The sequence below is a fragment of the Gorilla gorilla genome, chromosome 7 (assembly GCF_029281585.2).
Source record: "Gorilla gorilla gorilla isolate KB3781 chromosome 7, NHGRI_mGorGor1-v2.1_pri, whole genome shotgun sequence".
Taxonomy (NCBI): domain Eukaryota; kingdom Metazoa; phylum Chordata; class Mammalia; order Primates; family Hominidae; genus Gorilla; species Gorilla gorilla.
This window is the reverse complement of record NC_073231.2, coordinates 24,449,012-24,473,409: the sequence shown is the minus strand read 5'-3', so window position 1 is coordinate 24,473,409 and position 24,398 is coordinate 24,449,012. Positions and strand designations below refer to the sequence as shown.

Here is a 24,398-nt window from a genome sequence, read left to right as displayed (position 1 = left end):
TTTTTTTTTTTTTGGCTGGAGTGCTTTGGCATGATTAGCTCGCTGCAACCTCTACCTCCTGGGCTCAAGCAATTCTCCTGCCTCAGCCCCCCAAGTAGCTAGGATTACAGGCATGTGCCACTATGCTTGGCTAGTTTTGTATTTTCAGTAGAGATGGGGTTGCACCATGTTGGTCAGGCTGGTCTCGAACTCCTAATCTCAGGTAATCCACCTGCCTCAGCCTTCCAAAGTGTTGGGATTATAGGCATGAGCCACCATGCCTGGGCCCGGGCAGCAGCATTCTTTCTCCCCTTCACTCACTCTTTTCTCTCTGGACTGAGTTCTGGGAGCATTGCTGTAACCTCCCTGCCCTGAAGACGGCACAGATTCTGCAGAGGAACAAGGCAGGGTCAACAGCCAGGGCAAGCTCATAGACCCTCTGTAGAGCCAGGAAGTGAAAGAGAGTTGAGGGTGGGAGCGAAAGAACGAGGTGGGCAAGGGTTTACATTTTACTTTCACCTTTTACTTCTTGCTGAGCATCTGCTGAGCAGCAGTGTCCAGCCCTGTGCTGACAGCAAAGATGTGGGAGTTTAGAGTCCCTGCCTTCCAGGGCGCGAAGCTCCAATGAGGAGCTGGGCCCCCTGAAAGGGTGGACTTTACTCCATGTAAAGTCAGGAGATGGTGTTTAGGAACTCACATAGTGTGGGCTTGAATTCTAGCTCTGCCTCTCATTTCCAAGTGACTGGCACCAAACACCTTTCTTGTCCTCTCTGAGACATGTTTCCTGATTGGTAAATTGGGCAGAAAGAACCACCTCGTAGGATTATTGTGATAATCTTTTAAAATCAATGTATTGAAGTATAATATACATGCAGAGGTGTGCACAAACCATAGGTGAACAACTAGACAAGTTTGCAAATTTTTCATATAAATAGAAGCCTAGTCAAGAGAGAACATTAAAAGTACCCCCCGGAAACCCCTTGTCTTCCTCTGCTAATCCCTACTGCTCGCCATCCTGACACCATAATTTTTACCTCTTTTTAAACATCTTACTGAATGGAATTGCACAGAACGTGTCCTTTGTGAAACTGGTCCATGTTGTGATTGTAGCAGCAGTGCTGTCATTCGTGCCCGTTGCTCCCTGGGATCCCCTCTACACATGAACCCCAACCCATTCATTCTACTGTGCATAGGCATTTAGGTCTCCGGATATTTTGAGTTTGGGACTCTTACGCACAAAACTGCTAGGTCTTTAAGTGAACACATGTGGCCATTTCTGCCAGGTGTACATCTACGAGTGGGATTGCTGGGCTTATGTTCAACTTGGATAGACACAGCCAGACATTTTCATAGTGTGGCTGAGCATGTCTGCACTCCCTCCAGTGGTGTATGAGAGTTTCACTTGCTTCACATCCTCACCAGCACTTGGTATTATCAGACTTTTTCATTTTACCATTGAATAGCGGCCAGTGGTAGGTATTTAATTATGATTTTAACTTGCATTTTCCTAATCAGTACTCACAGTGAGTACCTTTTTATATATTTTTGTCCATTAGCATGTCCTATTTTTGTCCATTAGCATGTCCTAGCCTGTTCAAAGCTTTTGCTCATTTTAAATTTGGTTTCTGTTTTTCTATTAGAGATTTACGAGAATTGTTTTCTATGTTCTGATATGAGTTCTCTGTCAGGTGTGTGTACTGTAGATATCTCCTTCTATTCTATGGCATGCCTTTTCATTCCAAGTTGAGACCTTTGATGAAGAAAAATTCTTAATTTATTAATATTTTTCCTCTAGAATAGTGCTTTTTTAATGACCTGGCCAAGAAATTTTTGCCTATCCAAAGGTCAAGAAGATATTATCCTTGGTTTTCTTCTAGATGCTTTAGGGTGTTAACCTTTTGCATTTGTATCTACAATCATCTGGAAATATTCGTGTGTGGTAGGAAGTAGGAGTCAATATTTACTTTTTCCTCAATGGATACTGGTTGACCCAGCAGCATTTTTTTGTCTCACTTCCCTGCCATGTCTCCTTTTTCATAAATCAAGTGATCTTATATATTTGGGTTTGTTTCTGAATTCTATTTGGTTCCATTGGTCAATTTATTTACCTGTATCAATACCACATTGTTTTAGTTACCATTAAGTCTTCCTGTCTGCTGATATACACCGTCCAGCTTAGTTCTTCACCAAATGGTCTTGGTTATTCTTGCTCCTTTGCATTTTAGTATCTAAGCTGCTAGGATGTTGATTGTGATTGTATTGTCACTAGGTCAATGTGCATAAAATGTAAATCTTTAGATTATCAAGTCTGTGACCCATGAACCTGGCATATCTCTGCATTAATATAGATTTTCCTTAATTCATCACAATAATACGTTAGAGTTTTCAGTGTAGAGGTCATACACAACTTTGGTTATATTCATTCCCAAGCATACACATTTTGTAAATTATATGTTTTTCACTGTCTTTTTTGATTTATTTGTTGCTAGTATATGGAAGTTCAGTTGGTTTTTGTATATTAATTTATTGTGAGAAGTAAATGAGATTATGGGTAAGCCCCAGAGACATAGTGGGGCTCACTAACTCATATCTACACATGGAAGAACTGAGGCAGGTCAGGGTGGCAGGCTCAGTCCTAAAGGATATGGCCAGTGAAGGAAGGCATCAGGGTGTGGAAGTTGATGAGCTCACAAGGGCAGGATTTTCATGATGAGTAAAAGGAGGGAGAATCTCTATGAAGGGAAACAATGTGAGAACCACAAGAAAGCCATCTTGCAGAGACTTGAATGGATGGGAATGTTGGTACTGCACTTTAGAGTTTGTAAAGCCCTTTGCATCCATTGTATCATTGATCCTCACTGTGTGCCTATGAGGTCACCACCTGTGAGCTCTTTATGTCATTTTCAGAGATAAGGAACTGGGCTCAGAGAGTAAAGAGGCTCGGCCGAGTTCTCCCCATGAGGAAGTAGTTGTAAGATCAGTTTCGATCACAGCCTTTTCATTTCACCATTTAGTGGAGGGGTTTTCTAAGACTATCGGATGGGAGCATGGGTCTTGATGAGATAGGCTATGGGAGCAGGGAAAGGTTATCAGGCAGATAAGTGACCCAAGTGTTGAAATCTGTGTTTAGAATGACCTTTGTGTAGAATGGGTTGGAGGCAGAAGAGGTAAGCCGGCTGCCTTGGGGGTTGTCATTACATGCTAGGCATGAGATGATGCAGGCCCCAAGGTAGGGAGCAGAGAGGGTGAAAATGAGCAAATGGAGAGGCGAGAACCACAGAGTGTGGCTTAGTACCTCGAGGTCAGGTCTACAGGTCTCCACGGACAATGTACACGTACAAGTGAAGAACACTCTCTTGGGCTTTTGGTTCTTAACACTCTCTCCATTAAAAAAAAAGTGAAATGTGCATGCCTTTACCTTCTCTTAACTAATCTTGTGATTAAAACAAAAACAAACAATAAACTCCTTCTTTCTCATCCTCTGCTCTGATGGCTGCGGGCTCCCAGCTCTTATTCCACACTGACCTGGTTATCTTCAGAAGGGCAGCTGTGCTCTGGTCTCCCAGAGATGGTTTGCCTTGGCTGTGCTCATCCTGTTAGCTCAGTCCTTCATCCAGTGACTCCCTTTTAAATGGCCCTGGCATGGCCGGTGCTTCTTCAACATGAGGCTGAACTTGCTGGTAGGCATTTGCCAACAATCCTTTCTCTCTTCTCAAAGCGTGTTTGTTTGCTGATCCAGCCAGAGCCTCTCAGTTGGAAAGAGCGGTTATGAAGCTGCCCATGGGGAGATGATGAAAGGAAGCCCCAGAGAGAATGACTCACTCAAGACCACACAACTAGTCAATGGCCAAGCAGAGCAAGTTCAAGTCCAGGATGCCTGACCTCCAGTCCATTGTCATTTCTACTCCACCATCAGGAAAGAGGGGTTGGAGCATCTATTGCTTGGGCAACCCTGAGATTTCCTATATTCAGTTGGTTTTGCCTCTGGTGGAAGCCTGATTTGCTGACTTGGAAGATTTCCATTGATCCTAGGCCTGAAGGAATAGACAGGCCTGGATTTGGGCAGGCAGGATGCACATTAGGCCAGATGTGCAGTGGCCACAGCTGGTTAGTCTCTCCTCTGTGACCTGAAGTTGCAGCCAGAAGACCCTGAGTCCCTCCATCCTGCACTCCAGCCAAGCTGACATCTCAACAGTGTGTCTCACACTCTCTCCTTGCTGGTAGGAGCTGCTACTCTACATAACTCATATTCCCTTCTCTAGAATGGACCATCTGTCTCCCCAGAACAACCAGGTGTGGAGGAAGAACTGAAGTAGAAACGGGCTGTCTGCTTGGAAATGGCTCTCCGTGTAAACTGCTGAAATTGTATCCCTTTCCGGGTTTCCAGAACAGACTCCAGTCTGTTCGGGTGGCTATAAAAAAATACCATGAACGAGGTAGCCAATAGGCAGCAGAAATGTATTTCTCACAGTTCTGGAGGCTGAGAAGTCCAAGATCAAGGTGCCAGCAGATTCAGTGTCTGGTGAGGACCCACGTTCTGGTTCATAGCAGGTGCCTTCTTGCTATGTCTTCAGATGGTGGAAGGGACAAGGTAGTTCTCTGAGGACATTCATCCCATTTATGAGGGCTCCACCCTCATGACCTAATCACCTCCCAAAGGCCCTACCTCCTAATACCGTCACATTGGTCACTAAGTTTCGACATATGCATTTTGGGGGGACACAAACATTCAGACCACACAGAACATCCCTTTCTCATGAGACAGTTCCAGAACACATCTGAGCATCCATGAAGTGTCTTCTTTTCAGTCCTGACCAGTGAAGCCACTGGGGAGATCACTGGGTGGGGATACTTTCTCCAGAGCTCTTCTCAAGCCCAGTCAGGCTCCATCCATCCCACTTCTGAGCCCCCAGGGATGCTCCATGGTGCATGAGGATGGAAGAGAAAGTGTCCTATTTTATTCTATTCTATTCAAAGAATTCTATTCTTGAAATATCCAGTGGGACCAACATGTATGAGTATCTACTACTATATGCTAGACATCATCAGACAACTCCCATGCACTATCACATCCTCTCATCTTTAAAACCCCAGGGTGTAAAGATCAGTGATTTTTAACTGAGAAAGATTTTGCCCCCTACCCACCCACCTAAGGAATATTTGGCAACATCTAGAGACATTTTTAAAGGTCACTACTGGTGGAAGAGGGGAGTGAGTGCAACTGGCACATAGTATGTAGGGGCCAGGAATGCTGCTAAATGTCCTACCACACACAGGACAGCCCCTTACAACAGAGAATTACCTAGCCTTTGTCAATAATGCCAAGGTGGAGAAGCCCAAGCACAACTTAAATGCGAAAGGAAAAACTACAGTTCAAAGCAATTAGGTAGCAGTTCTTACAGCTAGTCAAGAAGGAGCTACGTTACAGTCCTCATCTGTTTGACCTTAGAGCCTATGCTTTTTTGGTCGCCAAATGCTCCTGGTTCTCAGTAGCAACTGCCCCCACGTCATATCTGTCATATCTGTGAGATAACTCATTCTACTGTTTTCCACATGGCCAGCAAACACCATTCTGCATCTGCCAGATCAGAGGCCCAGCAGGCTCAGAGAGCAGCTGCTCAGAGGCAAGCCTTTCCCACCAGTGCTCTGGAGGGCTACAGAGGCATGAGTCGCCACCTCTTCCTCCCTGAAACTTGAAGTCTCTAATGAGTCATTATGGTGTGTGCACATGAAAGGCCTTGTAAGTGCCAGTGAGGTTATTGCCAAGAACCCCATGGCTGTCAAAGGACTGTGGACCCTCGTGGTCACTAGAAAAGGCCCTCTTCATGGAAAGGCAGAACTAGAGTGAGTCTTGGAAGGCCTGGTGGTGGGATTGCAGTACTCAGAGGAGAAGTTCAGGTCCTAACATCAGAGAGAAAGGAGCCTGTTTCTGAAGGTCAGGGGGTGGCCAGGGGCTATACTTTGGGGGGCTGGTAGCAGAATCAACTATAATGATAGCCCCATCCTTCCACCACCTCTTTTCTCTCTTATCTCCTGTATTAGTCCATTTATTTTTTCATTGCTATAAAGGAATACCTGAGACTGGGTAATTTATACAGAAGAGAGGTTTATTTGGCTCACAGTTCTGCTGGTTGTATAAGCATGGCCCCAGCATCTGCTCAGCTCTGGTGAGGTCTCAGGAAGCTTTTATCCATGGTGCAAGGTGAAGGGGGAACAGACATATCACATGGTAATAGAGGGAACAAGAGAGAGAGAGGAGATGCCAGCCTCTTTTCAATGACCAGCTCTTGTGCAAACGAATTCAGCAAGAACTCACTCATGACTGTGAGGAGGGCACTCAGCCATTCTTTTTTTTTGAGACAGAGTTTCACTCTTGTTGCCCAGGCTGGAGTACAATGGTGCGATCTTGGCTCACTGCAACTTCTGCCTCAGGTGCAAGCGATTCTCCTGCCTCAGCCTCCTGAGTAGCTGAGATTACAGGTGCCCACCACAATGCGCAGCTAATTTTTTTTGTGTGTGTGTATTTTTAGTAGAGATGGGGTTTCACCATGTTGGCCAGGGTGGTCTTGAACTGCTGACCTCAGGTGATCTGCCCACCTCAGCCTCCCAAAGTGCTGGGATTACAGGCGTGAGCCACCGTATCCAGCCCACTAAGCCATTCTTGAGGGATCCACCCCGGTGACCTAAACACCTCCCACCAGGCCTCACCTCCACCCTTAGAGATCAAATTTCAACATGAGATTTGGAGGGGACAAACATCCAAATGCTATCCTCTCCCATCTCACAATCTTACCCTTGTCCTGCTTCTGTAATGATTTTCTTCAACCATTCCTATAACCATTACGTTAAAAAATACTGAGTAGACACTGTCTTTGCTGAGTAGCTCAGGGAGAACAACTGTTCTTGCTGCCATTGCAGCCACCCAGGCCCTGGGGAATGATTTGAAAGAACAGATAAGCAAACTGTGAGCTGCAGATCATCGGCATAGACCTGGCTGGTTAGAGAAGAATTCAGCCTAGAGAGGAGGTAGAAGGTAAGTCTGGGAGGTACTTGCGAGCGGTTTTTTAGAGAGCCTTGAATGCCAAGCTAATGTCCAGGTGGAAGGTAGGGAGTGCAGCTCCCAGAACTGGCTGGATCTAGGGAGGAAGGATGGGAGGAGGAGAGCTGGGTCTGTCCGGAGTCATGTCGCTGACAGTGCTTTAAGGAAGGGAACTGTTAGGACCACCCTGCCCCTTCCTCCCTCCCTGCTCTGCTGTGCCCACCAATTCTCCTGGTACTTCTTGAAATAACATTAGCGCAATCGACTCCCCAGCTATTAAAGGGGAAGGCAGTTCCACATTCAGGCGGTGCTGCTTTTTTATTTCAAGTGTTCTCACTGCTAATGGGACATGGGGTCTGAACACATGTGCACGCGCCTCCGTGCATGTGGCAGCGGGAGGAATTATCCCCATGAATGTCAATGAATGGGCAGGGACAATGAGGTACAGTGAATGAGCAAGTTGTAAGGGGGCCTTTCACAGAGGTCTGAATGACAAGTGAACTCTGAGGAAGACTGCCAGCAGGAACACGAGCCACATCCAGAGAATGAGAGAGGACTGTTACGCCTGACAAAGCCAGGCTGCGGGAAGAGCCAAAGTCCTTCCAATTAGCACTATTACTGGGCAGATGAAAGCAGAAGGAAGGGTGCACCCTTATTGTGGGCTACTCTAAGAAGATCAGGGCCGATTCTTCGAAAGAAAGAACTGAGAAAACGAGGGAAATCCAGCCTCATCTGGGGTTGGGGTGGTACCTAAGGGAATAAGAGCAAGCACTTTCACTGTCTCCTGTGTAGGAGGATGGCCTAAGGCCTCCTTCACCTCTTTTCTCGGTCAGTAGCAATTCTACTTCTTGGGATGGAAGTGAAATCAGAAAAAGAAAATTCACTGGCAATTTCAGCAATTTTTTTTTTTTTTTTTTTTGAGATACGGTTTCTCTCTGTCGCCCAGAGATCATGGCTAACTGCAGCCTCAACCTCCTGGGCTCAGGTGATCCTCCCACCTCAGCCTCCTGAGTAGCTGGGACTACGGGCATGTGCTACCATGCCCAGCTTATTTGTTTGTTTTTATTAGAGTTGGGGTCTCACCATGTTTCCCATGCTGGTCTCAAACTCCTGAACTCAAGCGATCTGCTCACCTTGGCCTCCCAAAGTGCTGGTATTACAGGCATAAACCACCATGCTCAGCCTCTTTTTTTTTTTTTTTTTTTTTTTGAGACAGGGTCTTGCTCCATCACCCAGGCTGGAGCTCACTGCAGCCTGGAACTCCTGGACTTAAGCGATCCTCCCACCTCAGACTCCCAGTAGCTGAGACTTCAGGTGCATGGCACCACGCCCAGCTAATTTTAAAATGTTTTGTAGACATGGCGGGGGGGGTCTCACTATGTCACCCAGGCTGGTCTCGAACCCCTGGCCTCAGGCGATTCTCTCAATTCAGCCTTCCAAAGTCCAGCAATTTCTGAGGCAAATAGCTAGATGTCTGCTATTTTTTATTTTCCTGTCACCAGCCCACTAACACATCTTCCAACTTCTCTGAGCCTCTCTGATTTCCCTCCCTCCTTCCTTGGATGGCTGTTTAGCTGGGTAAATGGAGACAAAACAATGTTAGTCTTCAAGAAGCCCAAAGACTAGCAGAGGGGATAGACAGATAAAGAACAGGTTACTTCAGAAACAGAATGAAATCAAGTCTCTAAGAGTTTCAGTCTGCCATTGTACAATGACAGACAAGGCAGCAAGGAAAACATAGGATGGCTTCCTGGAGGAAGTGACATTTGAACTGGACCTTGAAGGATGGGTTTTCACAGGCAGAAGGCTGGAGATATAGGGACAAGTTTTGTGAAAGAGATTCTAGGTTGTGCCTGTGGCACATGAGAGCATTATGTGCTGAGTGGCATTTGGAAGAAATGGTGAGAAAGCACTGACAGGTGACAGGACAAATAAAACTGGCAATTGGGGTTGGGACCCAGGGCATAAGGTCATGAATGTACTGCAGGGAGTGAGTACAGATCTCCGAGAAAGGAAATTAAGACAATTATTGGAGAGAGGAGAGGCTGGAAAAGAACCTGAAGCTGTCAAGTCTGTGTTTTAGAAAGGCAGTGCCTAGTTGCTGCAATGTGGAAGATCTATTTGAGCTAGGAGAGAACTAAGGCAGAAAGTCCATTCATTCATTCATTCATTTGATGAATATGTATTGAGCTCCATATTAGCAGCAGCAAATCCATACAGGCCTGCAGCAACCCCAGTTCTTGCCTCCTCAGAAGAAAGAATTAGACAGAGGAGGTATAAGGCAGAGTGAGAAACTGAGGCAAGTTTTAGAGCAGGAGTGAAAGTGTATTAAAAACTATCAGGGCAGGAATGAAATGGAGTGAAGCACGCTTGTAAGAGAGCCCGGTGGGAGGCTTGTGAGAGAGTCAAGTGTACGGTTTGACCTTTGACCTGGGGTCTTATGTTGGCATCTTCCTATTGCATTATTTCCTCCTGATTCTTCCCTTTGGGTGGGCTGTCCACATGCACAGTGGCCTGCCAGCACTTGGGAAGGGCAAATGCTGTACATGCACCGTGTGTTTACTGAAGTTGTGTGCATGCTCATTTGAGGAATTCTCCACTTAACCTGTCTCGTTCCTAGAGGAAGGTAATATACCAGTTATACCATTTTGCCTCTTAGTGCGCGTGCTTGAACCCACACACCCAACTGCTGAGATCTTATCAGGAAGCTGCTGATCACCAGCTTCAGGTGTTTCTACCTACTGGGAGACTGCCGTTCCCTGGCACCAGCTGTGACCAATTATTATTTTAGAGACACACTGTAACAACCACCTGACCATCTGATGGTCACCTGACATTCCTGGGTTGGGGACTCTCCTGCCCTGCTCATGCCTACCCGACTACCTACTGTAACACAACTATGTGCCAGGTGCTGTGCTAAGTGATACATACAGTGGTGAGCAAGACGTTCCAAGATGCTCATAGTAGATGGGACTGTTTCCACACACACATTATCCTGCTCCCAGCCTTCCCTCCAGTCCCAGGGTTCCCAAGCTCTGCACCAAGCTGGAATTGGCATTAGACACAGCAAGTCCTACTGGGAAATGGCCAGGAGGTTGACAAATCCTGCTGTTTTGGATCTTGCACCAGATTCTTGGCACTATGGTGCACAGAAACAGAGAAAAGGGTGCTTTTAGGACAGTTCGCCCACCTGGAGTTGCTGGAATTTTCTAACACCCCACCCTACTTCCTCCAACTCATAGATTAGCCTACAAAGTGAAAATCCACAGTTAAAGGCCCAGTTCTTAAACCATTTCTTGGTTTGTCCTGTTGGAATTAATACCAGCCTTATATACTTGTTACTGGAAAGAGGTCCTAATCCAGTCCCCAAGAGAGGGTTCTTGGACCTTGCTCAAGAAAGAATTCAGGGCAAGTCCACAAAGTGAAAGCAAGTTTACAAAACAAAAGAATGGCTACTCCATAGGCAGAGCAGCAGCATGGCTGTTCAGCTGAATATACTTATAGTTATTTCTTGATTATATGCTAAAAAAAGGGGTGTATTATTCATGAGTTTTCTGGGAAAGGGGTGGGTACTTCCCAGAACTGAGGGTTCCTCCCCTTTTTAGACCATATACGGTAACTTCCTGACATTGCCAGGGCATTTGTAAACTGCCAAGGCACTGCTGGGAATATCTTTTAGCATATTAATGCACTATAATTAGCATATAATGAGCAGTGAGCACGATCAGAGGTCACTTTCATCGCCATCTTGGTTTTGGTAGGTTTTGGCTGGCTTCTTTACCACAGCCTGTTTTATCAGCAAGGTCTTTATGACCTGTATCTTCTGCCTACTTCCTGTCTCATCCTATGACTTAGAATGCTTTAACTTCCTGGCAATGCAGCCCAGTAGGTCTCAGCCTTATTTTACCCAGCCCCTATTCAACATGGAGTTGCTCTGGTTCAAATGCCTCTGACATGCTTACCCTTAATCCTAATGTCCAGTATTGGGAACACCTTTAATAAATAAACCATTTTCCTCTGATCTAACACCGTAACAATCAACCCAGAAGACTTCTATTACCACATATGTGGGGTTTTCCCAACCAACAAGAAAACAATCAGCTCTGCAGAGGACCCTCTGATGTCCTCTCATTCAGTTCATTTATGGTACTACCTACCTGGAGATTAATTCACCAGGTTGTTTCACCGGTACTTCTGACTGGCTATAAATTGGAGTTCCCATGACCCCAGCCTTGGGTTTGATTAATTTGCTAGAGCAGCTCACAGAACTCAGTGAAACACACTTACTGATTGATTGTACAGGATATTACAAAGGATACAGATGAAGAGATGCGTAGAGAAAGGCAGGGGAGAAGAGGTGGGGTGCTTCCATGCCCTCTCTAGGCACGCCACCCTCCAAGACCCTCCAGGTGTTCAACTATCCAGAAACTTCCTGAGCCCTGTCCTTTTGGGTTTTTATGAAGGCTACATTGCATAGGCATGATTGATTAAGCCATTGGCCATTGGTGATCAACTTAGCCTTCAGCCCCTCTCTCCTCCCCAGAGGTTAGGGGCAGTGGCTGAAAGTCCCAACCATCTAATCCTGCCTTGGTCTTTCTGGTGACCTGCCCTATTCTGAAGCTACCAACCATCAGTCAAAAAAAAAAAAAATCACTCTGGAGACTCTAAGGATTTTAGGATGCCAGGAAATGGGGTCAAAGACCAAATATATATTTTATAATATCATAGTCATCCATTCATTAAACCAGCATATCTTAAAATGAATCTATCCCAGGATTATATTATTTCTTGATAACCTAAAGGCCTCTTAAACATTTTCTTTCTTTATTTTTTGGAAGTAGTTATAATGGGGGAGTAGGTAGGGGGCTACTAGCTTTATAGACTTCTCCTCCCATTAAAATGTGCTCCAGTCCCAAAAACCTGCCTTCATTTCTGCAGGCTACACCATTTCTTCTACCCATGTTGAAATGCACTCAACCACATACCTCCTTTCTTGCAGCTAAGCCCTGACTCCTTTTAGTTAATAACAGCTCACCCCAGCACGTGACATCTGCAAAAAAGAAATCCAATCCTCATAACCAACAGCTATGATACAGTCACTGCATTCAGCTCCTACTGCTGTCCTTGCCCTGCACCCTCACCCTTCCCCACAGGGCCCCTTCTCTCTGCCCAGTCACTCATTTACATCACAATGGAGGTCCTCTCTGGAGTCCCAGTCTTACCCCTCCCTCTGCTGCTAGGACTGGACCCACCAGCACTTTCCATCTTCCTCGTCCTTCCTTGTTTCCTTCTCTTTCTCCTCTCTTACCCCGAGATTGCCCCTTACCCTTTAGGATTCCCTCACCTATGCCTTCTTAGACTTTTTCTCCTGCTTAGGCCCTTCCCCAACTCCCAGCCCACCTCTCTCTGGGGTCTGCAGGAAAGCTTCTCCCGGGTGGGGGAAGTAAGGCTGGGAGCCAACCCATATGCACAATTCTTTTTTTTTTTTTTTTTTTTTTTTTTTGAGATGAAGTCTTACTCTGTTGCCCAGGCTGGAGTGCAGTGGCGTGATCTCGGCCCACTGCAACCTCTGCCTCCCGGGTTCAAGCGATTCTCCTGCCTCAGCATCCCAAGTAGCTACGATTACAGCTGTCCGCCACCACACCTGGCTAATTTTTGTATTTTTAGTAGAGATGGGGTTTCACCATGTTGGCCAGGCTGGTCTCGAATTCCTGACCTCAGGTGATCCACCCGCCTCAGTCTCCCAAAGTACTGGGATTACAGGCTTGAGCCATGGCGCCCAACCATAATTCTTTCTGTCCCCAGTTAATGACTTATCCATCTCTTCCACACGCATTAGTCTCTGTCCCCCACCCACTGCCCTTCAGAGACTTCCCTCCAGGAAGCGAATATCACAATCCTGAGAGGTAATCCCACTGAGACACACACACACACACACACACACAGAGTCTCATGGCAGCCACTCTATCTTTGTTTTTGATCACAGCGCTCCAAGGAGCCCACTCAGTGAGGGACCAAGGGTTAGGTCAAGGGGTCACTGAGAACTAATTCAATCTTTTGTACAAATCCTAACTTCCAGTTTAGGTGGGGCCACCAATGCATCCCGCTTTACTAGGACTTTCCTGGTGATTTAGCACTGACATCCCACATCCCAGAAATTCCCACAGTCCCAGGCAGATCAGGACAGTTGGTTGTGCTGTGTCCCAGATTCTTTTCACAAAGTGGAGCTTGGAGTGCCAAAAAGCTCGACACCAAGGGAGTGTTGACGCTGGTACACGCACTTACGCCCCATTGGGTTACGCTGTCCAGCTGTAATCTTATCTCCACATAAGGGGGGGTCTAACACTCAGGCCCACAGACTCCAACACGCCCACAGCCTTGGACCCAATGCTCAGGCCAGAGTGCCACGGAGGCATGAGTGCCCACATGGAGAAGCCTCCATCACACACCGGGTTGGAGATGATTGCCACTATGCTCCAGGCTACCTAGTGTATTCCAAGGGGTTCCCCAAGGTGAGGAGAAGGGATGAAAAGTTCGTAAACACCCACTGTGTAGAGTGTTTTATGGTGCTGCATTTGGGAAAGGGTAGCTGGTAGAACATAGGCACCATAAAATAAAATATGATGCATAAACACACGCTTATCCATTCATTCAACAAACAAGCACTGAGTCTTGGGCCAGAAGGTACTGTGCTCGAAGCTGGGAGTACAGTGTTGGGTGAAAGACAGTCTTGCCATCTACTGAGAAAGAGCTCAAAGTAGAGAGCAGCTGTGCTACAGAGTGATTAATGCCCACTGTAAGAACACGCAGAAGGGGCCTCACAGATACGGGAAGGCTTCATAGCGGAAGAGTGCCTTCTGAGCAAAGTCCCAGGGGCTTTGGGCCTAGGGAGCAGCGTGGGAAAACCTAGGGCAGGGTCCGAGGGAGAAAATGACAGATTTACAAACTCCAGTCTCAGAATAGATGGAGGGCAGGACTGGGGAAGGGAGGAGAGGAAGTCGTGGCGGATGACATGAAGATACAAAAATACACAAAGTCCCAGTCATGAAGGCCTTCTCTGCCACGTTAGGACATTTGGGCTTTATTTTTGGGGCAATAGGGTAGCCTTAGGAGAGCTAGGAAAAAAAAAAAATATAACAGGTCTATTAATTTCCCAAGGGAACTATGATAGCAACTTAGACTAAGACAGTGGCTATGGAATCTCAGGGAAATGCTGGTTTTGAGGAAAAGCAATAGTGAGACAGGGCTTGGTGGCTGGTCAGATGTAGGGTGAGGGCTGAGTGGGAATCAAAAGTTCCTGGTTTGCTTAGGTTTCTTGGGACCGGTTTCTGGCTTGATCACAGTTGTGCTATTCACTAACACCGGGATTCCAGAAGGAGGGGCACGCTGAAGGCAGATGGATCCTGGCAAGCAAGAAAGAATGAAGAATTCCACTGTGGATGTGCGAGGGTGAGATGTGGCCCCTCCGAGGGAAGCGCAGTTGGATGTTTAGGGCAGGAGCTCGGGAGAGGATTTGGCTGCCGATAACCATCTAAAAATCATCCCCATGTGGATGCAGCTGACGCCGTGCAGAAGGAGCAGAGGTCAGGGTCTCAGATACAGCCTGAAAAGCATCCACATTTAGAGAATGAAAGAGGTAAAGGTGACAGAGGACAGGCTGGGCAACAGGAGGAAAGCCAGGCAATCACGGTATCACATAAGCCAAGGAAGCAGTGTTTCAAAAAACACAGACTGAAAAAGAAAGAGACAGAGCCGCCGAGAGGTCAAGTTTGCTAACTATTGGGAAGGTCCACTGGATTTAGCAACATCCCGGAGGGCAGTTCTAGTGGATTGGTGGGGACAGAAACCAGGGCCTCTGTGGATTGAAGAGCCAATGAGAAATGATCGAGCAGCAATAGTGAGTATGATGTTCTGTCTCTCTCGAGAAGCTTGGCTGTGAACAGGAGAAAAGACAGTGGTCCCTGGAGAAGAAAATGGAGTCCAGGAGCTTGTATGTTATTTTTGAATTGAGCGACTTGTGCACGTTTAAATGCTCATGGGAGAGAATAATAGAAAACTGGAAGTGAGAAGGTTGGCGTTGACGAGAGTCACGCCATGGCTGGAAGGATTAGTCTGAGATGAAGACAGACTTCTGTTTCACGGTGACAGGCACAGAGGAGGCAGCAGTCATGTCAATTGCAGGTTTATGAGTTCAGGGAATTGAGGGAGTTTCCTCCCAATGATTCTACTTATCTCTGTATTATAGAGATGAAGTTGTCTGCAGGGAGTGTGGCAGCAGAGGTGGGTACAGGGCTTTGTAAGTGGCAAAGGATTGATAAGATTTGAGAAATGCAACAGGGAGCAGGAGAAGCACAGGGCAGCTAGGGGGTCTTGATTCTAGGGTCCCCGTCGGCATCTGGGCTCAAAAAAGAGTTCCATATCTAGTGGACAAAGGCACCACTTCAAAATACAAAGACCACCCAGCAGGGAAAACCAATGAGGACCTGATCTGGGAAGGGGGGTCGGGCTCAGAAGGGAGAATTGGGCATGAGCAAAGCCACAGGGGAGGTAAAAAGCAAGACAGGCCCTTGAGGGTGGTCAAGGGACACCAGTAAGGTCACTCTGGAGGTCAGATGCGACCCAGAGTATCAGCAACTGCACATTGTGGATCAGTCAAGAAGCAGGCCCAGTCATTCTAGCCTGAAATAGTGGGAGATGACCTGGGAAGACAGGTTGGGCTTACATTGCATCGGACCTTGAATGCCAAGTTAAATGTGTTCATTGTCTGACATGATTCATGACATGATTCTATTAAGGCAGATTCTGTTCTGCTCAGTGCTATGCCTACAAGGCCCTGATGGAGACTGTGCACAATAAATGTTCAATAAGTACTTGTGAATATTGAAAAAATGCACAGGTGCTCCCAGCAGCTCACCCCTCCAGTGGCTGTTCTTTCTACCTGTCAAAGCTCATGCTGACACATATACTGGGAGGTGACCCCCCAGCTGTGCCTGCCCCACCAGGCACATCAAGCCAGGCCCCGGCCCTGCTTTCACCTGGCTCGCCTATGGCTAGTCTGTCCAGCAGCCGCTGTGCACCCACCAAACCACAGGCAATGGAAATGCATAGTCTTGGGTTTGAATTCTTAACAGAGCATAGGACTGGCATTGCTTTATTCAGACACAGTCAAGGAAGGCAAGGGGGAGGGAGAGGCGCTTTTCCACCATCCCTGCACTGGTGAAGCAGCCACGGTCAGGGAGGTTGTTCCCGGCAGAGGGAAGAGTAGGTGGGAAAGAACCGAGAGGATGGCAAGTGGGGCCTATGAGTCACTCAGCATCACCGGGGCCAGAAGGGCAAGGAGGTTCAGAAGCAAAGTGGGAGTGACCCCTAGCATCTACAGGTGGCTCTTCGGAGCCTCTTTAAGCACCTCTGGCCTTGCCGCTAGTAACACTCACCAGGAAGGTTCATGGAGACAGAGGGGGCACAGCTGAGGGACTTAGGTGGCAGCTGGGGGTCAACACTGCAGGAGCCCTGGGCTTCCAACAAGAGGTTAATTATCTCACTGTCATGGGCTGTGGGGTCCACAGACTCCAGGAGAGTGGAAACATGGCCCGATGCTCAACCCAGGCTCAGCGGCTCCTGGGCTAAATGTGAGGCTCTAGTTCACTGAGAAGCCTTGGAGGTGGAGGCAAGGAGCTTGAGGAATCAGGACAGAGGTGACACAGAAGTCAAAATTCCTCAGCCAGACACATCAAAGGGTACCAAGAGAGCTTTAACTCAGGACAGGTAGAGACTCGTTGGGAATGGCCACAGGCTTCCTGGCTTGTGCACACAGACTCCCATGCTGTCGAGCACACAAAAATACACTCAGGCACACACAGACAGTGCCAGGTACCCAAAGCTGCCCTCCCTGAGTGACCAGGTTAAACTCTTCGTGCCATGCCAGGTCATTTCCAGCACCCAAAGTCAGGAATCTGAGCTGTGCCTCCTGCTGGGGCTTCCTCGATTCCAATCCTTTCTGGGTTCCGAAACCCAGAAATGTGAAATCAACCAGCTCTCCCTGTTCCATCCCTTCCCCCCCCCCGCCCCCCCCCACACACAGGACACACTCAGTACATCTAAAAGATGAGCCCTACTGAAGTAGGGGTGAGGGGTAAGGCCAGAAGGGGAGGGAGTGTCTTTAAGACTTGTACTGTGTTTCCCCCACCCTTCCTCCTGTCCCACACCTGCCCACCTCCTGGAGGAGTCTGTGCCTTTTGTCCTAAGTTCTCCCTCTTCCCTGTCCAAACCAGAGCCCTCCCGGGCGTGGCAGAGGTGGCAGAGGGCTTTCCAGCCTGCCTGCTTCTTTCTACTCTGTCTTGCCACCTCTGTCCTTCGCCATACTCTTGCCCCATCCAAACTCACAAGCTCCAAATTTCCCTTAATTTTCCCTGGAAAGACAGCACTTATCACCTGCCCTCAGCTGCTGTTGATGGCTGATGACACGGGAAGCTGCAGGCTGCTGGGGTGCAGGGCGGGAGACTTGGCTTCATCCTTGGTCTGATGGGAGTATTTTTGTAGCAGCACCTCTCAGCATAGAATGATCTTCCCCCTCCACTTATGCCTCCTTCCTGCTCTGTTGTGAAAGAACGATGTAAGAGGAAAGAGCACTGGAGAGGGAGCTGGGGGGTCAGGCTTCCAGCCCAGCTCTGCCTCTGCCTTGCTGAGTGGCCTAGGACATGCCACCTACGCTCTGTGGGCCTCGTGGTGCACTGAAGCATCGCTGGCCTTAACAGCTTTTCTCCATTCTGTGGTTCCATCTATGATCTGGTGCCAACGCATTTCACTGCCTGGGACGCCTGGTCCTGCCCACTCAGGAAGGGCCTCAGGCATAGATGGAGTAAGGAGGCGGGTACCTCTGTAATGCCCTGAAGGGGCCCCAACGCCCTCTTTCTGCTTGAGGGTGCCCGTTAGTGAGAGGCTCCCATGCCCATCCCATCTCCTGGCATGAAATGGAGAGTCGTGCACCTGCTGCACTTCCCTCCATGGAAGACCCTGGTCTAGAGAGTGAAGAGGACCACAGTGTGGACCTGGGGACAGTGAAGGAAGATCAGAATTTTGGAGAGAGGGGAGGTACAAAGGCATCCCACAAAGTCAGAGATCTGTTGAGAGAGTTCCCATCCAATTTAGGGTTGTCGGATTTGCCAAAGGCTAACCAGGTGTCAACCTGCCTAGGGAGCTCACAGCAGCTCCACTCCCCTTCTCCTTGCCCATGCATGCCATCGCTCAGTTTCCATTGATTCTTCCGTACTGAACCTGAACTTGGCCTCAGAATACCGAGTTGATCAATAGGTAAAACCTACGTTTCAGTCTCCGTCCAAGGCCCTGTTGGTTCATGTCGGTTCATCACTCAGACTCAGACCTGCGATCTTTAAATTCATCTTCCAGGGGTGCCCACTTAGTCTCCACTCTGGGTGTTAAAAATCTGGCAGGCAGGGGGCCATCTGCCCCCAACATGCTGGCCTCCAGAGTCCCATCTGCTCCTAGGTTCCAGTCTCTGTCTCTCCAGGTAAGACGGGAGGGAGTCTAGCCAGATGCCCAGCCAGCCCTCCTCTGGAGATTGCACCCACTCCCCTGTTTAAGATCTGTATCACGGGTCGTCAGAAGAGGCTCCCTTTATCCGGCGGTGCCTGGCTCACTTGGGCCCTGGGGTCCAAGCCATGAATGTGGATGAGCCTGCCTTCTGCTCTCTCACGTGGGACCAGCCGCAGCACAAACAGCAGCAGGGTGAAATTTGCATGAGCTTTGCATGTAACTGTGGCTTTATTTTTGGAAGGGGGAAGGGCAGGCTGGGATTGGTGGGTAATCTTGTTCTTGGGGGGAAATGTCAGTCAATGCTGCTAAGACACAAGCTGCCCACCGGGATGGAGGAAGACTCCCCGGCAGCTGAACGCTGACGACCTGTGCACAAAAGCCCGCCCGGCAGAGTGGCTTTTGATTCCTCCAGAGCAGTGGGAAGCCGAATTGCTTCCGATTGTTCGACCCAATGGAATGACTCAGCCTGCCAGCGATTTCCCTTTCACTTTCTGCCTTTCCATGGAATCCAAGTGCACTTAATTGAGAGCTGCGTGGGCCCCTGCTCCCAACCCACCAGCAGCCTCTCCCCCCAGCACCTCAGCAACCTCAGCCCCTCCTCATGTTGCCCACGTTCCCCCACCCCCTTCCTCCTCCACTCTCGCCTCTTTTTCATTCATGCATTCACTCAGAAAATCTGTATCGAGCTTTGCTCATGTAGGCCTTCAGGCATCTGCAAACTGAGCACGGGGAGGTTTGCAGCCTGGGCTGAGATGATTAACTAGCTCAAAGGCTCACCCCTGCCCCAGCCCTGGCCCCCGACCCCTTTCCCCCTCATCTAGAGCAGCAAATGGGAGGAAGGGTCAAGGACAAGGAATACAAACAGGAGGAGGAATTCCAGATAAGGAAAGTTGAATCGGGCAGAGTATGTATGGGGGGAGGGGGAACGGGGAGAATCATCATAAAAGGGGAGTCAATTAGCCCTGGGCACGTGCCCCATTCAGCCCCAGAGAGACCTCTGCTGGGGAGCTGGCTGGAGGCCCGCCCACCAGTCCGGTGCAGCCTGGGCCCCCCAGCCCCAGCTGGCAGATGCCTGGGGACCGTTCTCACATCTCTGCAAGAGCAGCTGCCCTCCTGGAGGCCCAGAGGCAGGCCTGGTGAGATGGGAGTGGGGGTGGGGGTGGGGGTGGGGAGTCCTTCCTAAAGGACCTGCTCTTTTGACTTCAAGAAACGCGAGGATCTAATTCTAGCATCTTTCCATACTGCTCTATAATTTCACATGCACTTTGGTTTCAGTGCATCCCATGTGTACTGTCCTCACTGGTCAAGCATTTTTTGTATCTGTGATTTCATTTAATTCTGACAGTGGCCGGGCGTTGGTATCAACTGTGCTTATCTGACACACGAGGAAATGGAGACCCTGAAAGATTGAATTGTATGCCTGATGATACAGCAGATCCGTCGGTCTGGGATCTTTTGTCTAGGGCCTAATGCGAACATGCAAGTAAAGTGTGTGCCAAGTGTGAGGTCTGGGCTGGGCGCAGTGGCTCACGCCTGTAATCCCAGCACTTTGGGAGTCCGAGGCGGGTGGATCATGAGGTCGAGAGATCGAGACCATCCTGGCCAACATGGTGAAACCCGTCTCTACTGAAAATAAAAAAATTAGCTGGGCATGGTGGCGCGAGTGCCTGTGGTCCCAGCTACTTGGGAGGCTGAGGCAGAAGAGTCACTTGAACCCGGGAGGCAGAGGTTGCAGTGAGCCAAGATCACATCACTGCACTCCAGCCTGGCGACAGAGTGAGACTCTGTCTCAAAAAACAAACAAACAAGCAAAAAAACAAGTGTCCGTTCTGATGAATGATTCCTGATGGTTTCCTCCTAAGGACCTACAACTGTGCTGGCCACATGTAAGAGTAGGCAGGGCCCAGTAAGTGGGATGAGTGTCCCAGAGCAGGAGTGAGGCAGCACCAGAATTCGAGCTCTGGTTCCCTGACTGCAGCACCGCCCCCCTACCCCAACTCCCGCACCTCTGTTATCCAGCCCCCAACATGGAGAGCAGGTCTACACTCTTGGGCTCTCAGCACCCTGGGGACAAAGAAGCAGGAGGAAAAGAACACAAGGACGATGCCAGAAACCAGGGGACCCGACAGCCCAGACAGCATCCTCCACCAGGGTGCCTGAGAGGTGAGGCGGATAAGAGAGTAGCTGTTTTCTTTTTTTTTTTTTCTTTTCTTTTTTTTTTTTTTGAGATGGAGTCTCACTTTGTTGCCCAGGCTGGAATGCAGTGGTGCGATCTTGGCTCATTGCAACCTCTGCCTCCTGGGTTCAAGTGATTCCTCGGCCTCAGCCTCCTGAGTGGCTGGGACTACAGGTGCGCGCCACCATGCCTGGCTAATTTTTGTATTTTTAGTAGAGACAGGGTTTCACCATGTTGCCCAGGCTGGTCTTGAACTCCTGACCTCAGGAGATCTGCCCACCTTGGCATCCCCAAGTGCTGGGATTACAGGTGTGAGCCACCATGCCTGGCCAAGAGAGTAACTTTCACCTCCTTTTCTACAAAAGAAATTAAAAGCCGCTCACATGCTAGGGGCAGAGACAAACTGGCTCTAACTCAGCAAATTCCTAAGAAAGCTGCATTTTTGGTTAAATTCATGCTGCTTTTTAAACCTTTTTGTTTAGGTGTACATAGCTGTCAGATCTCTCCACCAGATCCTCAAAAACAGAAACTCTGCCTTGTATTTTTTTTTTTAATCTTGGTCCAAAACTCCGAACAGGATTGGTTGTTGAGGAAGGGGATGGATGCACTTCCCCCAGATGACCAGTTGTCTCAAAGTCTACATGATGAATGTCTGAGTGAAAACCAGATTTGGGTTCTGGTAGTACAGACTTGGCTTCGGTATCTGCATATGTGGAGACCTCAGTTTAAGTCACATGCCTTCCCAGGGCCTCAGCTTCCCTTCTGTGAACTAGGTCAGTAGTCCCTATGTCTCCTTATGAGCTGGTTTTATTAAAAATATTTATTGAGGGCCAGGTGTGATGGCTCACACTGGTAATTCCAGCACTTTGGGCGGCCAAGGCAGGAGGATCACTTGAGCCCAGGAGTTTGAGACCAGCCTAGGCAACATAGCAAGCCCTGCCCTGTCTCTGCACAAAATTTAAAAATTAGACAGTTATGGTGGCATATACCTGTAGTCCCAGCTACTTGGGAGGCAGAGGCAGGAGGACCTCTTGAGCCTTGGAGGTTGAGGTTGCAGTGGGCTACGATTGCACCACTGCACTCCAGCCTGGACAAGAGAGTGAGACTCTGTCTCCAAAAAAAAAAAAAATTATTGGGCACCTATTATGTTCTTAGCACTGTGTTTGACCGTGTGTGTGATACAAAGAAGCTTTAGCTCTATCTGCCTTCAAGGGAGTTTAAAGATAAGCGGGGTGACAGACTTTCACCCCTGAAAAGTTAGATGATGCAAGAGCTGTGCAGGCTGAGGGCCAAGGGAGCTGAGCACCGAGGAGCAACTGTGGCCAAGGGAACTTCCTGCCCTCTGCGCAGAGCAGGGAGATGGGAGCCAGGCCTGAAACAGGGCTGTATTCTTTCTTGGAAAGGAAGCTGAGGTTTCATGATGAGATTCAGGGGTTGTTTTCTCCCCTGCTTTTTTTTTTTGTTTTGTTTTGTTTTGTTTTGTTTTGTTTTGTTTTGTTTTGAGACAGAGTCTCTCTGTTGCCCAGGCTGGAGTGCAGTAGCATGATCATAGCTCATTGCAACCTCCAACTCCTAGGCTGAAGCAATCCTCCCACCTCAGCCTACCAAATACCTGGGACTATAGGCATTGTGGCACTGTGCCTGGCTCATTTTTTAAAAAAATCTTTTGTAGACATGGCAGGGAGGGTCTCACAGTGTTTCCCAGGCTGGTCTCGAACTCCTGACCTCAAGCCATCCTCCTGCCTTGGCCTCCCAAAGTGTTGGGATTATAGCCATGAGCCACCATGCCTAGCTGAGATGCAAGTTCTTTATGAGAGGCCTTGCTCCTCTTTTTCTCTGCAGTCAACACGATGCTTGCCATGCTGCTACCCTGGGGGACAATGTGAATGAATAATAGTGAGTGTGAAGTGCTCCAGGTTGCACAGATGGAACTGAGCATGAAAAAGCGAAGGCGTGGTTCCCATGGCTAAGATTAAAAATTACACTGGGCTGGTGATGCCGCCCCAGTGGGAAGGAGAGAGCTACAGGCAGAACTCTGATCCCTGTCCGGCAACCTACCAGCCATTCCTGCAGACAGCTTGCTCCCCGACCTGGGACAGCAGCTGCAGCCTCCTCTGCCTTCCCGGCACTTGAACCCACAGGGTGACCCTCTCTGATTCAAGCAGCACCGTGAGCCCAACAGGCTGAACTCCCATTTGTATCAGACAACCTGACACACACACGTACACACCCCACATCCCCCCTTTCCACACGTGCCCTGGTAGATCAGGGGCTGCTCTTTCTCCCATTTCCCTCTTCCCCTCAGCTGGAAATGAAACCCAGTTGTCCCTGTCCTGTTAGTCAAATAGACAGAATAAAGGGTTGGAGCCTGGAATTTGTGATATGAGCTTGGCAAATCCCTTTTCCGCTCTGGCCTCAGGGTGTAGTGAAGTATTTGGGGCAGAGGACGGCCGAGGTCTTGCCTGGCTGGTTGTGCCTCAAGTTCCAGGCTGCCTCAGAGCAGGGGGCTCCTCTGTACCTGCAGCAGGTCAACCCCTCTGCTCAGCCAAAGCTCCTTCACCACACCTGGTCACAGGGCTCCTCCCTGGGCCTCATTTCTGCCAGTGCCCCTCTTCTGAGTAACAGCAACTTCTCCTCCCCTCCCCCAGGGTAACACAGCCAACTGTGACTCAGGGGCTCTCCGTCTCACTGCCGCTGCCTTCCTTTGATGTCTTGGCTAATACAGGTCCTAGATGTCGTCTCTCCTGCACAATTTAAGGAACGGGGCTTTAAAAACTGACAGCTTCTGAGACCCCCAATAAAATAAATCTTAGTAAAGCTTTCATACATGGAAAAATAATCATATATAAGAGGGTTTTTGCAACAGAGTGGAAACATCTAAGTATGGAATAGTAAAAGAAATGAGGTGGAATATTACACAGCGGGTAAATGGGAAGATCTAGCTCTACATGCTGTCAACATGCATGGATCCCAAGTATCAAATAAAAGGTTGAATAAAACAATCAAGGTTGCAGAATGATATATATGACATGATATGACTTATGTAAAGTAAAAAACATATAGCATTCATAGACGTTAAAATATGTTTAATGATCCAAAAATGTTCTCACTCAAATCATGAGAATTTTCCACCTGGGGAGAGAGATTAGGGGTGGGAGTGGGGAGAAGGAATAGGGAATGGGGACTCCAACTCTGAGATGTTTCTTTCATTTCTGAAACAAATATGGCAACATTTTAACAATTGTCCATTCTGCACGGGGTACTTGGGTTATTTTTGTACATATTTCCATATCTTAAAAATTTCTTAAACACAAGGAAAAGGAAGCTGCCCTGTGGGGTGTCTGATGAGCATTGGGCGAGCCTTCGGGAGACACTGTTCCCTGAGCCCTGCTTGCCAGTCCAGAGGGCCTGCCCCTCTGACCACCCAGACCCCTTCTTCCACCTCGCGCCCCACTTTGAGTGGTCTAAGGTCCGCCCACCTCTTGGGGATTGGAGAGGCTGCAGGCTGGAGTCTGTGTGGAGGGATGGGGCTGCCTTGAGAGGATGCAAGGCATTTGCTTTAGTTTCACTTCCAATGGTCTCTCCAGTTCCTGAAGGGAAGCAGGGAGTCGTTAAAGTGAAGTCAGTAATCCAAGACCACGTTATTTGTTC

At 48.6% G+C, this 24,398-nt stretch overlaps 1 protein-coding gene and 1 long non-coding RNA gene across 4 annotated transcripts in view; one reads left to right on the top strand and one right to left on the bottom strand.

The window, feature by feature from the left end:
- LZTS1 (leucine zipper tumor suppressor 1) overlaps positions 1 to 24,398 on the top strand; it is a 57,796-nt gene that overhangs the window by 16,068 nt on the left and 17,330 nt on the right. The window contains exon 1 of one of the 3 annotated variants that reach the window (XM_019032958.4): positions 13,606 to 14,915. The exons of the other annotated variants lie outside the window; for them this stretch is intronic. The gene's annotated coding sequence lies outside the window, so the exon portion shown is untranslated. Of the gene's footprint in view, positions 1 to 13,605; positions 14,916 to 24,398 lie in introns of those variants that run through there. 3 annotated transcript variants of the gene reach the window in all.
- On the bottom strand, positions 9,323 to 10,045 carry LOC134759067 (uncharacterized). Its single transcript, XR_010134930.1, has 2 exons — positions 9,950 to 10,045; positions 9,323 to 9,634 (listed from the first exon to the last, which is right to left on the bottom strand). It is a non-coding gene; the product is annotated as an uncharacterized lncRNA (long non-coding RNA).